Source organism: Pongo abelii, chromosome 1 (assembly GCF_028885655.2).
Source record: "Pongo abelii isolate AG06213 chromosome 1, NHGRI_mPonAbe1-v2.0_pri, whole genome shotgun sequence".
NCBI classification, from domain to species: Eukaryota; Metazoa; Chordata; class Mammalia; order Primates; family Hominidae; genus Pongo; species Pongo abelii.
The window spans coordinates 41,196,465-41,217,410 of NC_071985.2; positions in this window are offsets into that span (position 1 = coordinate 41,196,465).

A 20,946-nucleotide genomic window follows, 5' to 3' on the forward strand; every position below is an offset into this window, starting at 1 on the left:
AAGTCCCAGCGCTGCCATTTAATATTTGCGTGGCCAGGAGCAATCATTTGATGCAATTTGTTTTTATTCTTCAGCTGGGAATTGGGGATAATCATACCCACTTGCTAGTATGATAACTGGCACATAGCCCATCAGTTTTCCTGGGTTCTGCTCCTTGCCAAAACTCCTACTGGTTGACTGGGGGCTGGGTACCATTTTATTTTGTCAGCACAGCTTCTGAATATGCAGGTGACGTACCTCACCCTTTGCTCCTCCACATCCACGGGCAGCCCTTTGTTCCAAAGACTAGTGGTCAGTGCACCTGCAGGCTCCTAGAAGTGGCTTGTCCTTGTCTATGTAAAATCATTCTGGAAATTTAAACCCTTCACTGATGAAAGAATTAACTATTGCCATTGTTAGAAGCTTTGGGACAGGAAGGACTCCCAGGAGACTAGGTAGGACACACAGCCATCTGCCCACAGCCAGGTTGCTCACTTAGGTGGCTCTATCTTTTGTTCAGTGTTTAGTGACTACTTGACACCTTCTCTGTTGCAAATAAAAACTGAAGAAATCAATTGTGATTTAATTAGTACTCTACAGTTAAACTGAAATAATTATTGTGGTCTTTTAATCAGAGATTCATTTCAAAAAAAATAAAAATTGTAAGAATAGTTATATAACAGTTTCTTTCCCCAGGGAGGCTTTGACTTGATGCTCTCAGGAGATGTGAACCCAACATAACAATTTTATTAGCTCTTATTAAAGCTTTGATACATGCACTTCAAAGGAGTGGTGGTTCTCCTTTTCATTTGAAGTTCAGAACTCTTTTCCGGCATTTGGGCTGTCTGGAGGGGCAGTTGCTTTCTGGAGGTCTCAGAGCTGAGATCTGGAACACATAGAACTTTCAGACAACCCCAATCCACCTTAGAGCAGTTTATTTTCCTTTCCCCATTTGCTTCTACAGAGTTACAGGGAGTGAAGGAGCCAGGGGACAACGTGAACAGTGGCTATGGGAGTCAAGGCCGAGCACCATTTGGTGGTTAGGAAAGGTTAACCCAGGGAATGAGATCAGAATCTCTGAGTTGGAAGCAAGTATGAAAATCTTCTGGTCTATCCACCCAATCTGTGCTAGAATCTTCTTACCAGCATCTTGATTCTCAGGTGGTCACCTAACCTCTGCTTTGAAGCCCACCAGTGATCAGGAGCTGGCTAACTCAAAAGTTGTCTTATCCACATATAGATACCTCTAACTATTGAAAAAATAATATTCTTTACATTGAGTCAGTATCTGCTTCCCTGTCACACCATTCATAGGTTCTGCCCTCTAGAACACAGTGGAATTATCCCATTCATCTTCTCCTTGAGATGTTTTCAAATGTCTAGGACAGTTGTTATTACTTCCCCTACTGTTCTTTTTCTAAATGCACTGTCGGCTTTCTCAATCAATCTTCAGTTGACAGGATGTCCAAACACTTTTCAGAGTGGTCTTTGTTCTTCTATTTGTTAATATTTCTCGTAAACATGGAACCCAGAACTGACTACAGTGCTCTGATGATCTCCTCTCCAGCAGAGGACAGATTGCTCTGAAGATAAGATCCTCTTAATAGATAGGGATGGGTAGATAGATAGATAGATAGATAGATAGATAGAGTATATAACATTTTTATCTATCAAATTAAAATGTATATGTATTAAAACTAACATTTTTATCCATTAAAAGTAATGGCAAAAACCACAATTACTTTTGCACCAACCTAATACCATGTTGGCCTGGTAGAGTCTATGGTCAGCTAAATCTACTCAGATATTTATGAAGTGAACTACCCTCAGACCAATTCTTTCTCATCCTCTTTTTGTGAAATCAAGCTTTCTTTCAAACCTAAAACCAAGACTCTGCGTTTATCCTTGTTAAATTTATCTTGTTAGTTTCAATCCATCTTTCCAGATAGCAAGATCTTTTAAAACTTGTTTATATCATTTGTCACATTAGCTGACCTCTGCTTTGTGTCATCACATATTCGATAAGCAGATGGTCAATGTTTCAGTCAAGTCATTGATAAATACTTGGAACACGGCAGGGATAGGAAAAACAAAAACCTGTAAATTGATACTAAACAATTTCCTCTTTGTTGATAACATTCCAGAGATTGACTGTCTTTGAATGGCATTGTCCTAACAGCTGCAAATACATATACACAGCCTATATTTTCTAGGTCATTCTGGAGGATATTGGAGTAACGTTTTCATAGGACTTACACCATTGCCACTCTCTATGTCTACACTACCTGCCCTACCATCGCCACCCTCCTTCTGCCAGTCTAGTAAAGATGTCAAAAAAGGAATTGAGGTGGCTGGGCATGGTGGCTCACGCCTATAATCCCAGCACTTTGGGAGGCCAAGGTGGGTGGATCATGAAGTCAGGAGTTCGAGACCAGCCTGGCCAACATGGTGAAACCGCATCTCTACTAAAAACACAAAAAATTAGCCAGCCGTGGTGGCGTGCATGGTAACATGTGCCTGTAATCCTAGTTACTCAGGAGGCCGAGGCAGGAGAATTGCTTGAACCTGGGAGGCAGAGGTGGCAGTGAGCTGAGATCACACCACTGCACTTCAGACTGGGTGACAGAGCAAGACTCTGTCCCCAACCCCCCCAAAAAAGACTCCTTCCCCCCCAAAAAAAAAAGAACTGAGGTTAATTGGCATGTCTTGCTTTTAGGAAATCATGGATGCTTCTAGTGATCACCTCTTTCTTTTCTTATGTGTTCGTCGACCATCTTCTTAATAATGTACTCCAGCATTTTTCCAAGAGTGTACATCAAGATCACGAATCTATAGTTTTTATAATTCCCCCTCTGTGAAACTGAGGACAGCATTTGTCTATTAGTCTTCCTTATGAATTCCAAGTATAGTATAAAGATTGCCCAAGAACATATAATAATGCATTAAATTCAGAGTCCAAATAATTGATAAATACGCATTTTTAAAACATATTCCTTAGCCAAAGAGAGAAGCAGAGCCTAAGCCTCCAAGCATTCTTCTGAACACTTTAAGGATTTATGATCTGGGCCCAACTGGCTATTGGAAGACCTAGGATAAAGGTAGAATCCTGGCTGTATCTCCAACTAGCAATTCGTTTCCCTAGCCTCACTGTTCTCATCTGTAAAATCATGGAATCTATTCTAGTTCTAAGTTTTAATGACATAAGAGGTTAGTTGCTAAGTGTGACTAGACAGGTAGTTGGATTTACCTACTAGGTCCGATTCCACCACCCCCACCATCACCCCTTTTTACATCACCCCTTTTTGGAGGGTGATGTAAGATTTTCATTTATCTTCTGGGCACAAACCTGCACACACACACACACACACACACACACACACACACACACACACTAGCATAAGTTGTTTCATAAGTTGTTTCTCTTTCTGTTGCATCCAGTTGATGAGAATAAAGTCCATTGTTTTAATATTAAATCTATGTTATAATGAATCTTCTCTAGGAACAGCTTGTTTCAACATCATCTGTCAAGAATGTATCACTAATGCCTTTTAAGACTTTCTTTTTAATATGTTACTAGAGAACATCACTGGACCTAGATAATATTTATTAAATATTAGGAACATTGTCAAATAATTTCACAAGAAAGTAAGGTTTGAGGGGTTTGTGTATATTAACATATATGTATATTTTTAAGAAGAATAATAAAACCCAATGTGAACAGAAATAGCTTGTGATATTCTGTCAAATCCAACATACCCCATTTATGTTTCCTGAGACATTCCAGGGCATATCTGTTTATCCAATCAGGACAGCAATAAGCAAAACACAAGAAAGCTAGAAAGACTTGAGAAAGAAGACAGAGCAGACCGTTCCTCATTTTCTGACATAGAGAAAGTGAAAATAAACATATAGCACCAAAAATGCAATGTAATTGTCCAGTTTTTGGCAATTTTTACTTTAATGTAATCCCAGGCTCATACTTAATCAACCTGTGGCTGAAAGATCCTTCAAATTTAATAAGGGATGTCTCAGAACTTCCCTCACCTCATGTCTAGGACCTTCTGCAGCATATTTTGGGGTGCTCTGAGAGGATAATTATTAAGTTCATTAAACCTCAGATCTGACCCTGACTGACAAGGTCTCTTCTGATCTTCTAAAGTATTCATACATGAGACCCGGTTTCTAGTGACAGGCCCATCGACTTTTCCTGCTATAACTTCAGACCTGGCACAAACGTACAGCTGACTTTTGTGGGTTGAAGAACCTCACACGTCTATAGTCCTATCACACACACATTTATGTATGTGTGTGATACACATACACACACATAACACTACCAAAAGGCTGCTGTCAAAGAGAAGATTAACAGAGAGGCTACAGAATTTAACCCAAAGGGTCAGGAAGACCCTCCTCTATCACATTACAACATTTCAACCTGTATATACCTAACCAAAATTTAGACATACCCTCTTGGTGGGACTTAATTCCTAAGCATTTTAATTTGAAAAAACTCTGATGTAAATGCACAGTAGATTTTATAGGGGTCCTGCATCCCCTCACCATGGCTCCAGAGACCTTTGATAAATACCTGAGGAATATTTAATATGCAAAACACTTCATTATACTGAAAGCCAATATGATGGAGAGGTGGGGTATGTATGCTCTGAAGCAAAGCCCCTTGGATTTAAATACTGTCACAGCCACTTTCAAGTATCTCTGTACATCTGTTTTCTCTGCCATGAAACAGGGCTACTAATAGTACTATTGTAGAGACCAAATGAGTCAGTCTCCATAAAGGATAGGGAATGATGCTTGCTTAATGGTGAGTATTCAAAAAATGTAAAATTATTTTTATTCTTATTTTGGAGATGGAGGCTTGCTTGCTCTGTCACCCAGGCTGGAATGCAATGGCACAATATCAGCTCACTGCAACCTCCGCCTCTCAAGTTCAAGCGATTCTCCTGCCTCAGCCTCCTGGATAGCTGAGATTACAGGTGTGCACCACGATCCCTGGCTAATTTTTGTATTTTCAGTAGAGACAGGGTTTCGCCATATTGGCCAGGCTGGTCTTGAACTCCTGACCTCAAGATCTGCCCACCTTGGGCTCCCAAAGTGCTAGGATTACAGGCGTGAACCACTGCCTCCTGCCCTTTTTATTCTTTTAACATGTACGTTAATACACACGAACCCTTAGTTTGTAGGATCTGGACTGGTTGATCCTGCCCAAGCTGTGTTTTCTGTTGACATCGTGGCTAGCTTGACAATGCACTACCTGGTATTTGATTTTCTTCCTACCCTGTCTCAGTTCCTTTTCACCTCAATCATGCTTTGCTGGGATTGCCCCTTCCATATACACACAGGAAAGCATTTGCAATAAGTTTTAACACAAGATCTATTTTCCACAGAAGCGATAAAGACTCTAGGATTACCAAGGCAGTAACCAGATAAACTAGCCAGGCATTATTATGCATTTGAATAGAAAACATTAATATCTGTGATTGAAATCTGAACAATTATCAAAGGCGATTAGCAGCAATTTGCCTTAGACTTGAAGGTTAAACTGGAGACCAGTCTAGAGGACAGGCTCCACCTCCACCCTCCTTGCCCCACAGCCCCAGTGAAAACTGCCAGAAGAAAAGTTTATTTCAAGATTAAGAACGCCTTCTCCCTGATGTAACCCTGGAGGTGCCAGGTAAGAGTGAGGCTGCTTTCAGGGAAGCCCCTGGGACCGGAGACAGAAGACCGACCTGTGAACCGAGTCTGTACTGCAAGAAATAAGAAGCTCCATGAATTGGTGGCTTACTGAATCCCTAGGGATTACTCCTAGGTCATGGGATTCGAGGTCCACCAAGGAGTAAAAAATAATACACTGAAAACAGGAGTCTTTGCATACCTGAACTTCTTGATCCAGGGTTGCATAAAGTGGATTGTTTCTACTCTCCACTCAATGCAAGACAAAAGCTATTGGTGTAGGTCCTACCTACCTGTCCTGAATTTGGCTCAGGAACTGGAGTGGGACCCTTCACTAGACGAACCTGTCTGAGGAAGGCAAAAGTAGCAAAAGGGACAGAGACTCCTAGATCAAGTTTGCACCATGAAATCCCCTGATGCTCTAGAAAATGTTTCTGCAACCCAAATGGTTGCCTAAGCATCTTCATGGTAAAACACTAAATATGTAGGATTTCTGAAGAAAAATAAAGGGAAGGGCTGTGGTTTCCAGAGTTTTGTCTGATGTTCAACCCCACCATCCTCTGGGTGGAAGCAGCAGAATGCGGATGGGAGCAAACACCAGCAGCGAGGATTATTTTTCTTTCCACCTCCTCAGTTTGCCTTGGGTGGTTTATTCTCATTGCATCTTCCTGCTTGTCCTAGACCAGCCTTACTGTGGCTCACGCCCACACAGGAAGAAAATAAAGAGCCCAGGTATTAAGGCTAAGGACTGCCTCAGCAACTGGAGTCCTTATTGCTACTGCCACGCATCTGTGTCTCTACTTCTCCTTCCTGCTTCTATTTATCTCTGAACTTTAGTACATTCACTGGTTTCTGGGATTTGAAATTATCTTCTTCTTTGTATTTTTTGTATCTTAGTTCTTTTCCACTTGACTGGCTGTGGCCCTCGGCTTTCCCCCTGCTGTCTTTTGTTAGGAATCACCTAACTGTGTCTGATTCGTCTGATTTAACAACCTTCTCCTACCAGGTATCAGCACCTGAATTTCCACTCTGACCCTGGGCTCCCCAACATGAACACACACACTCCAGAATGATAAATGACCCATTTTGTGACAGAGTTTTTCTTTTATTTCTTTTATTTTCTTTTCTTGCTTTTATTTATTTATTTATTTTGAGATGTAGTCTCGCTCTGTCTCCAGGCTGGAGTGCAGTGGCGCGATCTCGGCTCACTGCAATCTCTGCCTCCTGGGTTCAAGCAATTCTCTGCCTCAGCCTCCGAAGTAGCTGGGATTACAGGCGCCCACCACCTTGCCCAGCTAATTTTTTTGTATTTTTAGTAGAGATGGGGTTTCACCATCTTGGCCAGGCTGGTCTTGAACTCCTGACCTCGTGATCCGCCCGCCTCAGCCTCCCAAAGTGCTGGGATTACAGGCGTGAGCCACCGTACCCGGCCGTGACAGAGTTTTTAAAGAGACAAAAATCGTCTAATTATGTTCATGAATTTTCAAGCTAGATCTATGATCCCCATCACAGCATGAGTCACAGAGACAGCCGCGCTATACCCAGGGCTCTTCAGCACATAGGTTCTTTGGTGAGAGAAGCCCTAAGCAGTGCTCCTTGACCCTGCTGGTGTCCAGCGGATTTATCCCCAGCTCCCTCGACTCTGTTACCCAAACATCAGGAGCCCAGAAGCCTCACTTTGCCATCCACAGTAAAGGAGACGAGAAATGACACTGGGATGTGGGTGAAATCACAGATGGGAAAGTAAACCCAAGCCATCCACAGTAAAGGAGACGAGAAATGACACTGGGAGGTGGGTGAAATCACAGACGGGAAAGTAAACCCAAGCTGTCTCAAGTCTCCATTTGCACTAGACCCCCATCCCTTCCCCTGCATCTAAGCCCAACCACTGCTGCAGGCGGATTCTCACTGATGAGGCAAAAAGTTGTTTCTAGAGCCACCAAATTCACATTACTTAAGCAAGATTGAGCTGTTTAAAATTTCAGTGTTGTCCGCCAAAAAAATAATAATAGGTACTTGTATAGAGTGGAATATGCTGACAGCAATAATGTTTCTGTAATAATTCATGTATAGTAGATGATGTTCTGGAAGTCAGCCCAGCAGGCTAATGCAGATTGGGGATGCTGCCTACTGATGGCCAAATGATTGATTGGCATTTCTGCTCCATCATGAAATCAGCTGGCAAATGAACTGGAGGTGGTTCCAAAGGAGGGAGATGAAAGAGGAAAGTGGGAATGAAGGGTAGTGTGTGGTACTGCACAGGGAAGTTGAAGTAGAAAGATCAAAGGAAGCATGTTCAAGCTCAGTTTCTAATCTAAGCCAGCTCCCATATTGATATTATGCTATAATTTTTAAAAGCTGACCATGCAATAAAGGGGGTGATATTTACCTATTCCCTGTATCTTCCACTTTGGAAACAGATCTGCCTCCCAAAGAAATCATCTGTTTCTTTCCAATTGTTCTGCCAATAATATCCATACAACTAATTAGCTCTCCCCTTGATGCACACAGAACTGAGTGTTTATCTGCCTCATCCTCACTGGTAGATGGGCCATTGGCTCTCGATGTCAATGATTAAGCTTATCTATTTCCTCAGGTTGAATTCATCCTGCCAACCAGGTTGCTTTAGGGCCTTCTTTGCTCGTAAGTCAGAAAAGGAAAATTTACTTCAGAATTAAAATCTACACAGCAAAATTAGATAAGAAATATGCTGCCCCATAACTATGTAATGCATAACAAAGCAAAATGGAAATAAGTTGATAAATGCTACATGGTAACTTTCCTGAATTTAATGTGGATCATTGAAAGACCAGATTTCCAAGTAGATATCTTCAATATTTTGTGATTTAAGGGAAGGAATCAAAAAGAGAGAGAATTACAAAGGGCCTACCAGGTGCCAAACACAGGACTATGTACTTATTACATATATTTTCTCACTCGACTTTCATAACTTGTTAAACTCAGTAGTGTTACTTTAGATAGGTTACTAGTTAAATGCATTGCTCAGTGTGGTCTCCATTAGCCACATGTGACTATTCAGCACCTGAAATGTGACTAGGCCAAATTGAAATGTGTTGAAAGTGACCAAATATACCATGGATCTTGAAGAGCGGGCATGAAAAAAGAATGTAAAATGTAAAATATCTTACTGATAACTTTTATAAGGATGGCACACAAAAAGATATTTTGGAAGTAAGGGTCAAGTAAAATAAATATATGATTAAAATTAATTTCACCTTTTGTTGTTGTGGTGGTGGTGGTGGTGGTGTTTGTTTTAATGTGGCCTGGTTTCAAGTCCCCACTTACTCTAAGCACTTTAATTTCATGGTCTCTTCTTCCTTTGAGAGAAAGTGGGAGAAGCAGAGAAACAGCTTAACTACTTATGAGCTATTTCTCTTTGAGTAAGTTATTTAACTGTTCTAGTCTTTAGTTTTCTCATCTGTAAAAGGGGCTTCAAAATAAATAACTTGTAAGATTTCTGTGATAATTAAATAAAGTGATGTATATGAAGCAATTATTACCATGCTTGGGATATACTACACATTCAATAAACTTGCATTGTTATTTCTGCCTGTCAAAAGAAGTGGTTTAATCAGATGTTGGTTGGTAGCTCTTTAAACCTGCTATTAAATAATTTCATGCCTATTATCACAGAGGTGGTCATTGAAAAACAAATTATGGATACAAAGGAAGCTTTGCAATAATTATTAATACTGGCTGTTCTGGTGATACATTTATCTGCACATATCCAAAATATTCTCTGGGGTTGTTTAAGACCTTTTGGAATAGAAGTATGAGGACATCCCAACTCAGATCCAGTTCCAGCTGCTCCCTACTCCATGCCTGGACCATACCACCTGCCACCGGCACCATCCGCATCCAATCCTGAGGCTAAGAATCTTCTCCAGAAGCTTCACTGACCACATCTCCTGGGTGCCTAGGGCCCAGAGATAAGTGTGCTGGGGAATCAGTGGTGAGGACCTCGACACTCATGGTACCTTAGCTAGTGGAAACTTCTGGGGCAACACTCAAACGCTTGGCTGAAGAAAATCTAGCCGTGTAAATAAAGCTAAACAGAGGTCATCTTCTTTTCCTGTTAAAAGATGTTATTAGCTTTCCTTTCATTACCTTCTTATGATTCTTAGGAATAAATATTAAATCTTTAACATTGTCTGCATGACCTGATGTGATCTGCCTGGGCCCGCATCACCAGCTGTATTCTCATCTCCCTCTCTCCCTCACTCTGCTCCAGGCAAGTCAGTCTTAATTCAGTCCCTCCAATGATCCCAAGGTCTTTCCTGCCCCAGAGCTCTGCATGTGCTGTTTCCACTTGCTCCAAACTTTGCCTGGCTTTCTCCTACTTGTCCTTCAGGTCTCTGCTTACCTGTCATTTCTGCAGAAATATTTTCCTCATCTTTTACTTTCATATCACCCTGATTTTTCCCTCATGCCCTTTATGGCCCTGATCAAAATTTTACTGCTTCTTTTTCTCTCAAAATCACAACTCTCTTATTCTTTGCTGTATCTCCAGCACCTTGCACATAATATATATGCAACCATATTTGTTGAATCAATGCATGCATAGATGAGTAGACAGACATTGGCTGTCCACAATAGAATTCACTATGTATCTCCATTTCCATCATCGTGTTTTCTGATTCCCTTTCTTTTTCACTCCAGACCCTCATGTCTGGAATTCCTTCTCTTTGATGATTCTTTAGCAGGCCCTGCACTCACCCAGCAGGTTGAAATGGATGGATTATTCTCAGACCTGACAATGCAGCTGAGGGAAGAGATGCACAGGACTCACCATGCCCAAGGATACTGCAAATTATAACACTGGCTAACAGTTATATAATTTAAAATATGCCAGGCAGTGAATTATGAAAATGGTGTATATTATCTTTTTATCCTTGACATCAGTCCTATGAGATAAGAACTTTAGCTGTCCCCCATTTTGCAGATGAGCAAATTGGTACCTGTATTAGGCACTGTGTCTGAAGCCATACAGCAGCTAAGCACTGACACCATTAAAACAAACTTGGCCTGATTCCAACACTCATGTACCTCATCTGGAGTATTCCACCTTTCTCAGCCTCAGGCACCAGCTTTCCCAGTTAACTTTTTTCTGATCCTAGCCCTACCCTATTCCTTCTTAGTCTACCTAAACTCTGTTCCTAAGGTACAATACCTTAATGGTGATTTCCAAAACAACTCCAAATTTCAGACAGAAGTTATTTTATTCTCAACAGTCTGATATTATGAATTGACCAGCTTTTTCTGTTTAGTTCTCACATCTAGCATTTCTTTAACTAGATTTCTATAACCATCTTTCTCTCTCTTTTTTTAACCAACATCAACTTTACCAAGGTCATTGTGCCTCTTGAACTTAATGGGGGAGAAAGGGAGGAACGAAATAGTATTACCGTATTTAGTCCCTTAAGTGTCAGCCACTGCTATAAGCATTTCACATATGTCATTTCATCCAATTGCCTAATAACCCATTAAGTGGTTATTAGAATCCCCTTAATATATAAGATAGGCTCATACCTGTAATCCCAGCACTTTGGGAGGCAGAGGCAGGCAGATCGCTTGAGCCCAGGAGTTTGAGACCAGCCTGGGAAAGATGACAAAACTCTGTCTTACAAAAAATACAAAAATTAGCTGGGCATAGTGGCATGTCCCTGTAGTTCCAGCTACTTGGGGGGCTGAGGCAGGAGGATCGCTTGAGCCCGGAAGTTCAAGGCTGCAGTAAGCTGAGGAGACTGTGCCACTGCACTCCAGCCTTGTTGACAGTTACACATTGTCTCAAAAAAAAAAAAAAAAAGAAAGAAAGAAAGAAAAGAAAAGGAAAGGAAAGGAAGGGAAAGAAAAAGTACAACATAACATAGAGCCTTAGAGAAGTTAAATAATATGTCCAAGATCACATGGTTACTATGTGGTAGACTGAAAATTTCACACATATTTTTCTTTGATTCCAAAGTCATGCTTTCATCCTTTATACACATTGTATCCATAACCCCCAATCTTTCTGCTTTGTCTAGTAAGCCTCACATTCCATTTCTCCGTCTTCTGTTTATTTTCCTTTTCCTATTCTTATGTAGGTTCTCCCATCAGGCGTCTCCATCTGGACAGTGGGTTCTATTTCTATCTCCCACCCTTTACCAAAAAAAAAGACTTGTTTCCCCCTTTTCTTTCTTGAGCAGTGGTTTGCCCCATGTAAATTTATGTTTATATGTATGTTTATTCTATTTACATTTACAGAGCAACTACATTTGCATATCTCTTTTCCACAGTCACATTTCACAGAATGTTAACCAAGGCAAAAGTCCTAAGCATGGGGCTAAAGGGGCATTTTATTTAGGAGCTGGTCTTGTTCAAATGCAAATACATTGTCACATATCATCACATTAACCAAAAGTAGGGCCCTAAGGAGATGGGACACGAGACAGACCAGGTTTGATAGGATAAGTAGGAATGATGTACGAGGCGTGGTTTGTGATAGGCAGCGCATGGATGGGCGGGAAGTACAGCTACGGGAGGTGGAGGTAGATTGCAAACAACAAAAGAGCTTTGGGAGCCCCAGGACGATGAGAGAGAAGGGAGCCAAATGAGGTAATGAGCATACTGCTTGAAAAAATGAATAGTGAACTGCAACTTCTTGTTCAAATACCATTACCATTACTTATCTTTTTTTAAAAAAATGTACAAGGGAATTGGAGGAAGATACAACTGAAATGGGATCCTCATGGGAGATGTCATTGATCACAGAGGACCTGGTCACTCACTGAATCTAATCAAGTTGCCAATCAAGAGGACATCTAAGGAGTGTCATGGATCTACCACAAGCAGACATAATTGCTTGGTTTTCTCAAGCCACTTAGGCCTGCATCTACACTGATTAGGTGAACATACAAGAGGGGTCTGTTCATATTAGTGAGGATGCCAGGGAAGATCTCCTTCATGGAGTCTGCATCCTCCAAGCGAATGCTAGCTTTCAAGATGTTTCTCCTGGGAGTCACCCAGATCCTTTCTGTCTTGGATAAAGCCTGTGGGCTTCAAGTTATAAACAAATCAACCAAATTGACTTGTAACTATCATGATTTGAGTTTAGGAGCAAGCACTGTGTTTGACAAATGTGAGAGAGGTTTTTAGAAACACAATTTGGAGGCATTGATGGGTTTTATGTGCATATGTGGTCCAGGCATGAATGCCTGGCAGCTCTTGATAAGAGTCATGGCTATATCCGGTTTACAGCCCCACAAAAGGACCCCTTTGGCCCTCTTCCTGGAGCTACCTGATGTAAAAAGACACACTCTGGTCTGAGCCATTCCTGTGAATACTGTTGCGGTCCCCATTGAGTGGATGCTATTTGTGCCTGACTAGAATCCTGTGAGTGTAGATGCAGCCATCCCTACTGCAGAGCATTTGCCTGACATCATCAACCCACAGCTCCCTTCTTTGCGGAATTGCCTGTGATGAAGCAGGAGCCTCCTTGACTCTGAGACCACCCTCTCCCACCCTCTCCAGAGGTACAAAAGGCCAGCGCCTTGTCTCCAGGTGTGTCAGCAGAAACAACCACTACCTCTCCAACCCCACTGACCCCTCCCTACTTCACCCAACTCCACCCCAGTGAGCAGAGTGGTGTGACCTGTACTATGCCCTAAGCAGGGACATTCACAGAGGACCACAGAGGACCCCAGAGGAGGCTTGCTTTCCTCCTTTGGAAAGGAGGACAGCAAGACAGCTTTTATTCCATCAGGACTGTGTTCTCTGTTGGATGAAATGAGCCTACTCATGAGTTCACCTTCAGAGTTCAGAAATCAATCTTTAACCTGACAAAACCACTGCTATTCTTCATGCTCCTGGAGAATCTGCAGAAAAGAGCAGAGTGCCCATGTCTGTGTGGTAGAGAGGTCAGGCCCAGCCTGAATCTCTTGTGCCCATCACTAAACTGTCCTGACATCTCCTTTAAGGATTCCCTCCTCAGTAGCAGCCAGGACAAGGGCAGAGAATTGTTCCTTTCCATTAACTGGTATCCTCCTGGACATTCTTCTATGAGCCAGGTGATAAAAACAGACTAAGGCAGAAAATCTGGAAAGAACATCCTGGCCACCATCAGACGTATAGTCACTGAGGGGCCAGGTGCTTAGGAAGTAACACTCCTTGCTTCTCCTCTCAAGTCCAGGAGAAAGAAGACTCAGAACACAGAGAGATAGAGATCGAAATATTAGCTTCATCTGTGATATGCTCCACAGCATATCAGGCCTTCCCCCCAAATGGTTTGATAACACTTCGTCCATGAACTATACATCTTAGGGACCTAGTAAGAGGCTATGCAGGTCAACCTCTGGCTTCTCGTGAAGCTTCCCACTCAGTGGAAAGCAGAAAAGAATGTGTTATCTCTAGAAGCAGGCAGGTCCAAAAGTGAGAGAGAAAAGGCTGAGCTCAGCATTCACCGAAATTCACTAATGAGAGAAATTACTGCTTCTCCCCTGGGGAGGAAAGATGGAGGGATGGAGACAGTGCTACTCTTTCAGTGCTTGTGAATTTTTTCTATTATTACTAAATTTCCCCAGGATGGGCATTTGAAAATGCGGTGGAGCAGGGTGCAGCCAGCATTTAGTGGGCAAGACCAAGGAAGGCTAACCATCCTGCAATATGAAAGACTGTGCCATATGACAAAGAATGGTTCCACCCCAAATGTCAACAACAACCCTTGAGAAACAGAAGTGCCTCTACATGGAAACACAAGACAAGGAGGATGGAGGCTCCTCCCACCTTCACACACAAACACACACACACTATTGATTACCTATAGATTGCAAAGCACAAGACACTCAGCAGAGTTAATCACAGAGAAGCAACACCGGTTTCACAACCTTCAAAAACCCAGGGGACACAGAACCCTGTAGAGCAAGCCATTGTTCCATGCACTTCATCAAGCTCCTAACTCTGGAATTAGATCAGAGGACAGGTGGCCTGTAGACTTTCCTGAGAGGAACACAAAATAGTAGAGCCAGCTTGGTGAGCTGAGGGTCATATGGGCTGAAAGCTGCAGTTAGCAACCTGGGAGTTCCCGCCTCCGTTTTTTCCTTCCCTTTTCTCTTTTCCTTTTCTTGAGGACTGTGGCTCTTCTCTGTAAGGGTAATTACTTTTTTACCTGTCATTGTGCCCAGGACTCTCCCTGTCAGCTCCCTCTGCTTAAAGACCAAAGATGTCAAAGGAGAATTTCTACTAATGGTAGACTCATGTCTTCACCCCCTTGTTTTTGTTTTCTGTCTTCACAAAAGGCCAGTATTCCCTTGATGTTGTCCTTTAGGGGATGAGGGGCCTTAGGCACGTATCCCCAGAATCTTTACCCACTCACCTGATTCTACACATATTACTATGTCTGGCCATATTAACCAGGTTATAAAAATGTCAGGTAGGAGTCTGAAGCTTAGAATTAATGAGTGTGAACTATCCCTGCTTATCTGCAGGGGATAGATTCTAAGACCCCCCCCCAGTGGATGCCCAAAACCACAGATAGTACCAAACACTACATATATATATATGTAATGCACAAATTTATTTTTCCTTCTTCACAATTTCATGGATAGATTTGTTCTTACCACAGACAAAAAAACCTCAGTACACGATTTTTTTTCTTTCCTCATCAAGTCGAGAACTTTACTCAAATAAACATGCTTATCATTTCAACTTGGAGAGGGATGCAACGACATGCAGAGAGAGCTCCCGCACATCATTTTCACCTTCATTTCCTAATCTTATCTACTTTTATTTCATGCCACTTGAAAAATGAACGGGGAACTACTTGCTATTTTTGATGCCTTTTCTGTTTAAGTATTCTTCCCCCACCTGCTGCTTCAATGAGAAGTGACACTGTGTTCTTAGAAGAAGTCAGAGCCAGGTTCCACCCATTCACACCAGGCCAGGCCAACCCCGAAGACAAAACCAACACCTGTGGCCCAGGAGAAATGGAGGTGCCAGCTCCTCATGGAAATGGGGAATGGATCTCATGAAGTCAGCCAACAGACCTAGCACTGCCTTTCCCAATTTCTTAGCGACTGAATGAGACGCTGGCAAATGAAAATGTGTAGATAAAAAGAATTATGACGACCAATTGGTTTTAGATATTTATTTGCATAACTGGTGTAGACAGCCTTTCTCAAATGGTCCTCTAAGCCTGGCCCTTGTGTTTTATAACGAATACATTTCATAATATGAGGCCCTCAAATATCTTAAGATCATTTGCTACTCAAGACAAGATTGTGTAAATATTCCATTGCAATGTCTAATAATATTCACAGTGACAGCTAACTACACTGTCCATTTAAGATGTGCCTGGCCGTGTTCTGAGCTCTTTAGAGACAGCGATTCATTTAATCCTCCCAGGAGTGTGTCCATTATGCAGATGAGGAGATGGAGGCACACAGCATATTAGTAATGTGGTAGTAAGTGGCAGAGCAAGGATTCAAACTTGGACAGACCAACTTTGGAGCCCTGATACTTAATCACAATGTCACGCTCCCCCTTGCACATACGTTGATCAAGATTCTATTAAAAACAAACAAGCTTAGGCTTGTTTATAACATTAGGGCATTTCTAGAGAAACTACTCCAGCTCTCCTTATCTCAAATGCCTATAGAGTCATCCCCGCTTATCTGCAGGGGAGAGATTCTAAGACCCCCTAGTGGATGCCTGAAACCACAGATACTATATATATATATATGTACTATATATATATGTACTATGCACAAATTTATTTTTTATTTTTCCTTCTTCACAATTTCATGGATAGATTTGTTCTTACCATAGATCTTAGCAACCTCAGCACACGATTAATTTTTTCTTTCCTCATCAAGTCGAGAACTTTCACCTTTTCACTTAAAAGAAGCACGTTAAGGCTTTTCATTGGCATATCCAAATTGCCAGCATCACTACTCGTGCACTTTGAGACCATTATTAAATAAAATAAGAGCTATGTGAACACAAGCACTGTGATACCATGAGAATCAATCTGATAACCCAGAGGGCACTAAGTGACTAACAGGCAAGGAGTGTGTACAGGTGGATATGCTGGACAAAGGAATGATCCCCAATCTTGGAGCAGGACAGCGAGAGAGTTCATCACACTACTCAGTATGGTGCCAATTTAAAACTTATGAATTGTTTATTTCTGGAATTTTGCATGTAATACTTTTGGACTGTAGTTGATCTTGAGTAACAGAAACTGTGGAAAACAAAACCTTAAATCAAATAAGGGGAGACTATTGTATAAGTGGGCAGGTAACATCTATGTAAAAATTCAGCAAAGTGAAGTGAGGCCTGTGGATTGTAGACTGTGACAGCAGCCTAAAGTTATTTTTTTAAAACACTTTGCTAATAATGTAAAAAAAAAAGTCCTTAGGCCGAATTCTACCAGCAGGACTGCCAATATGGGATTCCTGGTTCTAGTCCAAAATTTTCCAGACAGTGAAACTATAGCCAAGAGAGGGAAAGGGGTTTGCACAAGGTCACACATATGCAGTGAGAGAAGCAGGGCTGGACCTCAGGGCTCGTGGGCCAGCACCTTTCTGCCTATAACACACTAAAACCCATCTCTACCTCTACTTTCCCAGCCCCTTTCCCTCCCGCTAGTCTCATCTGTCTTATGCACAAGCGGTAAGACTTTTATTCTATTTGCAAAGTAAATAGAGCTGAGATACAGATTACTCTCAAGCATCGAAGCTTTTATCCAATATAAACAGAATCAGGATAACTTGTTCCCTCTCACTCCTCTGTCACACATACACGCAGGCTCTGTGCCAGCAAGCGCATAATTAGCAGAAGGCAAATAGAACTCAGGCATCCTGGCCAAACTGAGGAGCACCGTATAACTCCAACACATAAAAAGAGTGGTATTGGAGATTTCCTCCTTCTTTTTCTCTCTCTGTTGACCCTCCAGCAGAAATAAAGGCTGGAATGTTACGTATGAGGTACCTCATAGGGCAGAGAACAGTGGGCCAGGAGACAAGATATCGGGGTTCTTTCCTAACCTCTCTGGGTCTTAGTTGACTAATTTGCAGTGATGTGAGGATTAAATGGATTAATAAAAAATAAAGATCTCAAATATGTTACATTTATGTCGCTATTCTTGGCCTTCTGACAGTTTTTCAACTAATCAAGGAGAATACACACACAGGTGTGTGTGTGCACACACAACCTATTGTACATGCATATCTATGAAAAAATAATACACATCGTTGGGAAGTTACTTTTTACAACAATAGAGCTGCCATTATTCTTCTTAGAGTTAACTCATCCTTGAGGATCATATTAGGGACTCTAACAAATTTATTGTAATTGTAAGGATAGCAAATCTTCACTTTATGTGTGTAGATTGAGTTGATCTTTACTTACAGCAAAAAGTTTTTCAGAACCATGGAAAATAGAGATGGGAAACAAGCCTGGGACATTGGTTTTGAGTACGGGGAGGCAGGGGACAGCGTACTAAAAAGGGCTCAAGATTCTGAGTCAGAAGATCTTGATTGATTCTCTGCTCAGCCAATTACTGGTCCTGAGATTTTAGGTAAGTCTATAACCTCTCTCAGTCTCTATTTCCTCTTCTATAAAATGGGAATGATAACAATTTCTTTACAGGATTTTTATGATAAAAAGATAACGTCTGTAAAAGAGTTCTCTGGGCCATAAATTTTAAATGGCAACTTTAAAAATTTTTCTTGCAAAAGATGTGGAAAGACCAGTAATTTAAATCTGAAGGCAGTTTCTATACATGAATTTAAAAGTCATTGATCAATAGGGGCAAGAATAATAACATGTCTCCTTATTGTAGAGTTTAGAAGGAGATAACTTTAAATGACCATACTCATATCTACACATTTCATTCATTCATTCCCTTATTCAACAAATGTCCTCTGAATACCTAGAGGTATTTGGTAGCCAAAGGCTACCAGACTCAGGGAATACTGAGTCAAATGCAATATAGCCCCTTTCTTTAAAAGCTTACAATGGATCATGACTACACATTTAACATTTACTTTTCCCTTATTTCTTTACTTGATAGTTAGATCTGCTATAACCAAATGACAACTGCAGAGCAACTGTAGAGGTTGCTGAGGCTAGATGCCTCCCATGTGTCCACAAAATGCTTTGAAAAGTCATTTGGTACTCTAAAAATGAATGCCAAAACAGAATGAACAAGTGGGAGGGTGAATGAGGACCACAGAGATGGCAGAATGAAGAGCACAAAGAGAAAGTTTAAGAAAGAAAGTGAAGGTGGAACCAGGTTAGAAGTGTAGCCCACAGCTCGTGAGGATCCCCCCACCGCCCACTGACTCACTGACCCACTCACTGACTCTTCTCCATTCCCTGGTGCTGTAATCCATATGGAAGTGGGCAATAGCAGTTTTCAAGAGCGGTGTTGTCCCATATAGAGGAGCCACCATCCAAAAATTTTCCTTTAGACCCAATCTGACTTTATTTTAGATGTTCCTCCTTCAGCAACAGTGACTTGCTGTAGCCTAGGGTCATGCAGAAGGCCTGCATGGCCACAGTCCTGTCAATATCTTTCTTTGAGCCAGTTTTCTCATCTATAAAATAAAGGACTTGAGCCAAATAACCACCCAGGTCCATTTGAGCTAAGAGATTCTGTGATCCTCTGCCATATAGGAGAGCCCTATGGTGACCTGAAGGGGTTAATTCATCTTGCAGAATGTTTCAAACCTTGCATCAGCATAGGTGAGACACAGAATATAGGAAGCCTCACTCCCCACCCCCTTCTCCAGAAGACAAAGCCGCCCATCATTTGCTTTAATCTGTTTTCTTAATTTTCTTCCTAAGGAAAGCCACAGCTCCAATCAGCCCTCTAATCAATGGCTGCACTACTCCTGCACAAATGAGCTAGATTTATTAAAGGAGTCCTCTCTACAATGGAAATGGGCTCCCTGCTGGGGCTGCAAATACAGCTAAGATTGACTGCTCCCAGAATAGGTAAAAATGTAAAGAAAATGAGAGCAGGCAACTGATGGGGAATATGGCACCCAAGGCCTCTGAATGACTATCCCACCTCCATGACCATGAATGGATGGTCACCAGCGGCAGCTGGGATAGTTGCATCCCATATAGGCTGACCCTGGGCAGAGTAACCAGTAGCGTTTCACCAGCAAGCATCCTCTGTTACTTTTCTACACACCCTAGGAAAAGAAGCTCGCCTCAAAAAAGACTAAAGGAGAGACTCTTCCGAGTGGACAACCTCACAGAAGCCAAGAGTTTGTAGGCTGTCAGAGCTGGAAAGAACCCTTGAAGATGGTACACAGCTATGAAATGAAGGGGTGCCCTGTGAAAGGACCCTGATATTTTAATTGATTGATGGTCAGAAGCAGAGGGAATTAATATTTCAAAGCTGTAAGGAATTATTCATATTAGATAAAATTAGATATTTACATATTCATATTTGGGGCTGAGAGATCCTTGTTGATAGGGAGTAGATACTGTATTAAACTTTTAGTTCTACTGCATAGGGAAAAAGCCAATGGGGAGATGCTTGGCACAAAGAAATTTTAACCTGTTTTACAAAATAATGTCAAACTCTGCCTTTATTGTATTTCTGGAAACTACTACTATGTTCCCTTGGGGGTCATGGGGTGGTCAATTTGTTTCCCCCTTGAAACCTCAGTGTAGAATATGAATGAAGGGACTCATGTGGTAGGGAGGTGCATGGCCCCATTAACATAAGGGCGAGGGGGGAGACAGAGAGGAGAAGAAAGGGACAGAACAAGCCACAAGAGTCTTGTTTTAGAAATAATAGAAGCTAAGTGATCTAGTATCCTGTTTTAAATACTCTATTCCCAGTTATAGTTTTCTTCTGTTACCCTTAAACCTTAGTTTCATTCAATGTTTCAGCATGAGAGAGACCAGTCTGGAAAAAAAAAAAACAGTTACAAGAAGGTAAGGATGATCAGCCATCCAGAGCAAGGTGGAGGTAGAGATGATGAAGATCAACCAAGATGGATTTGTGGAAAATGTAAACATTCCTAGAGATATACCACGTGTGCACGTGCGTGTGTGTGTGCGCGCGCACACACACACACACACACACACACACACACACAGCCTTGGAGAGGAAAATCTGGTAAACAGCTTGACTTTCTGCAGTTTGGTGGAAAAGGGGGCTGATGTTGATTTTGAGTAATGGAGAATGCAGGGTCACCTCATTTCTATAAGGGACCCTGATAGAGGGTCCACATGGGGGCATTAAGTCACTTGTCCAGG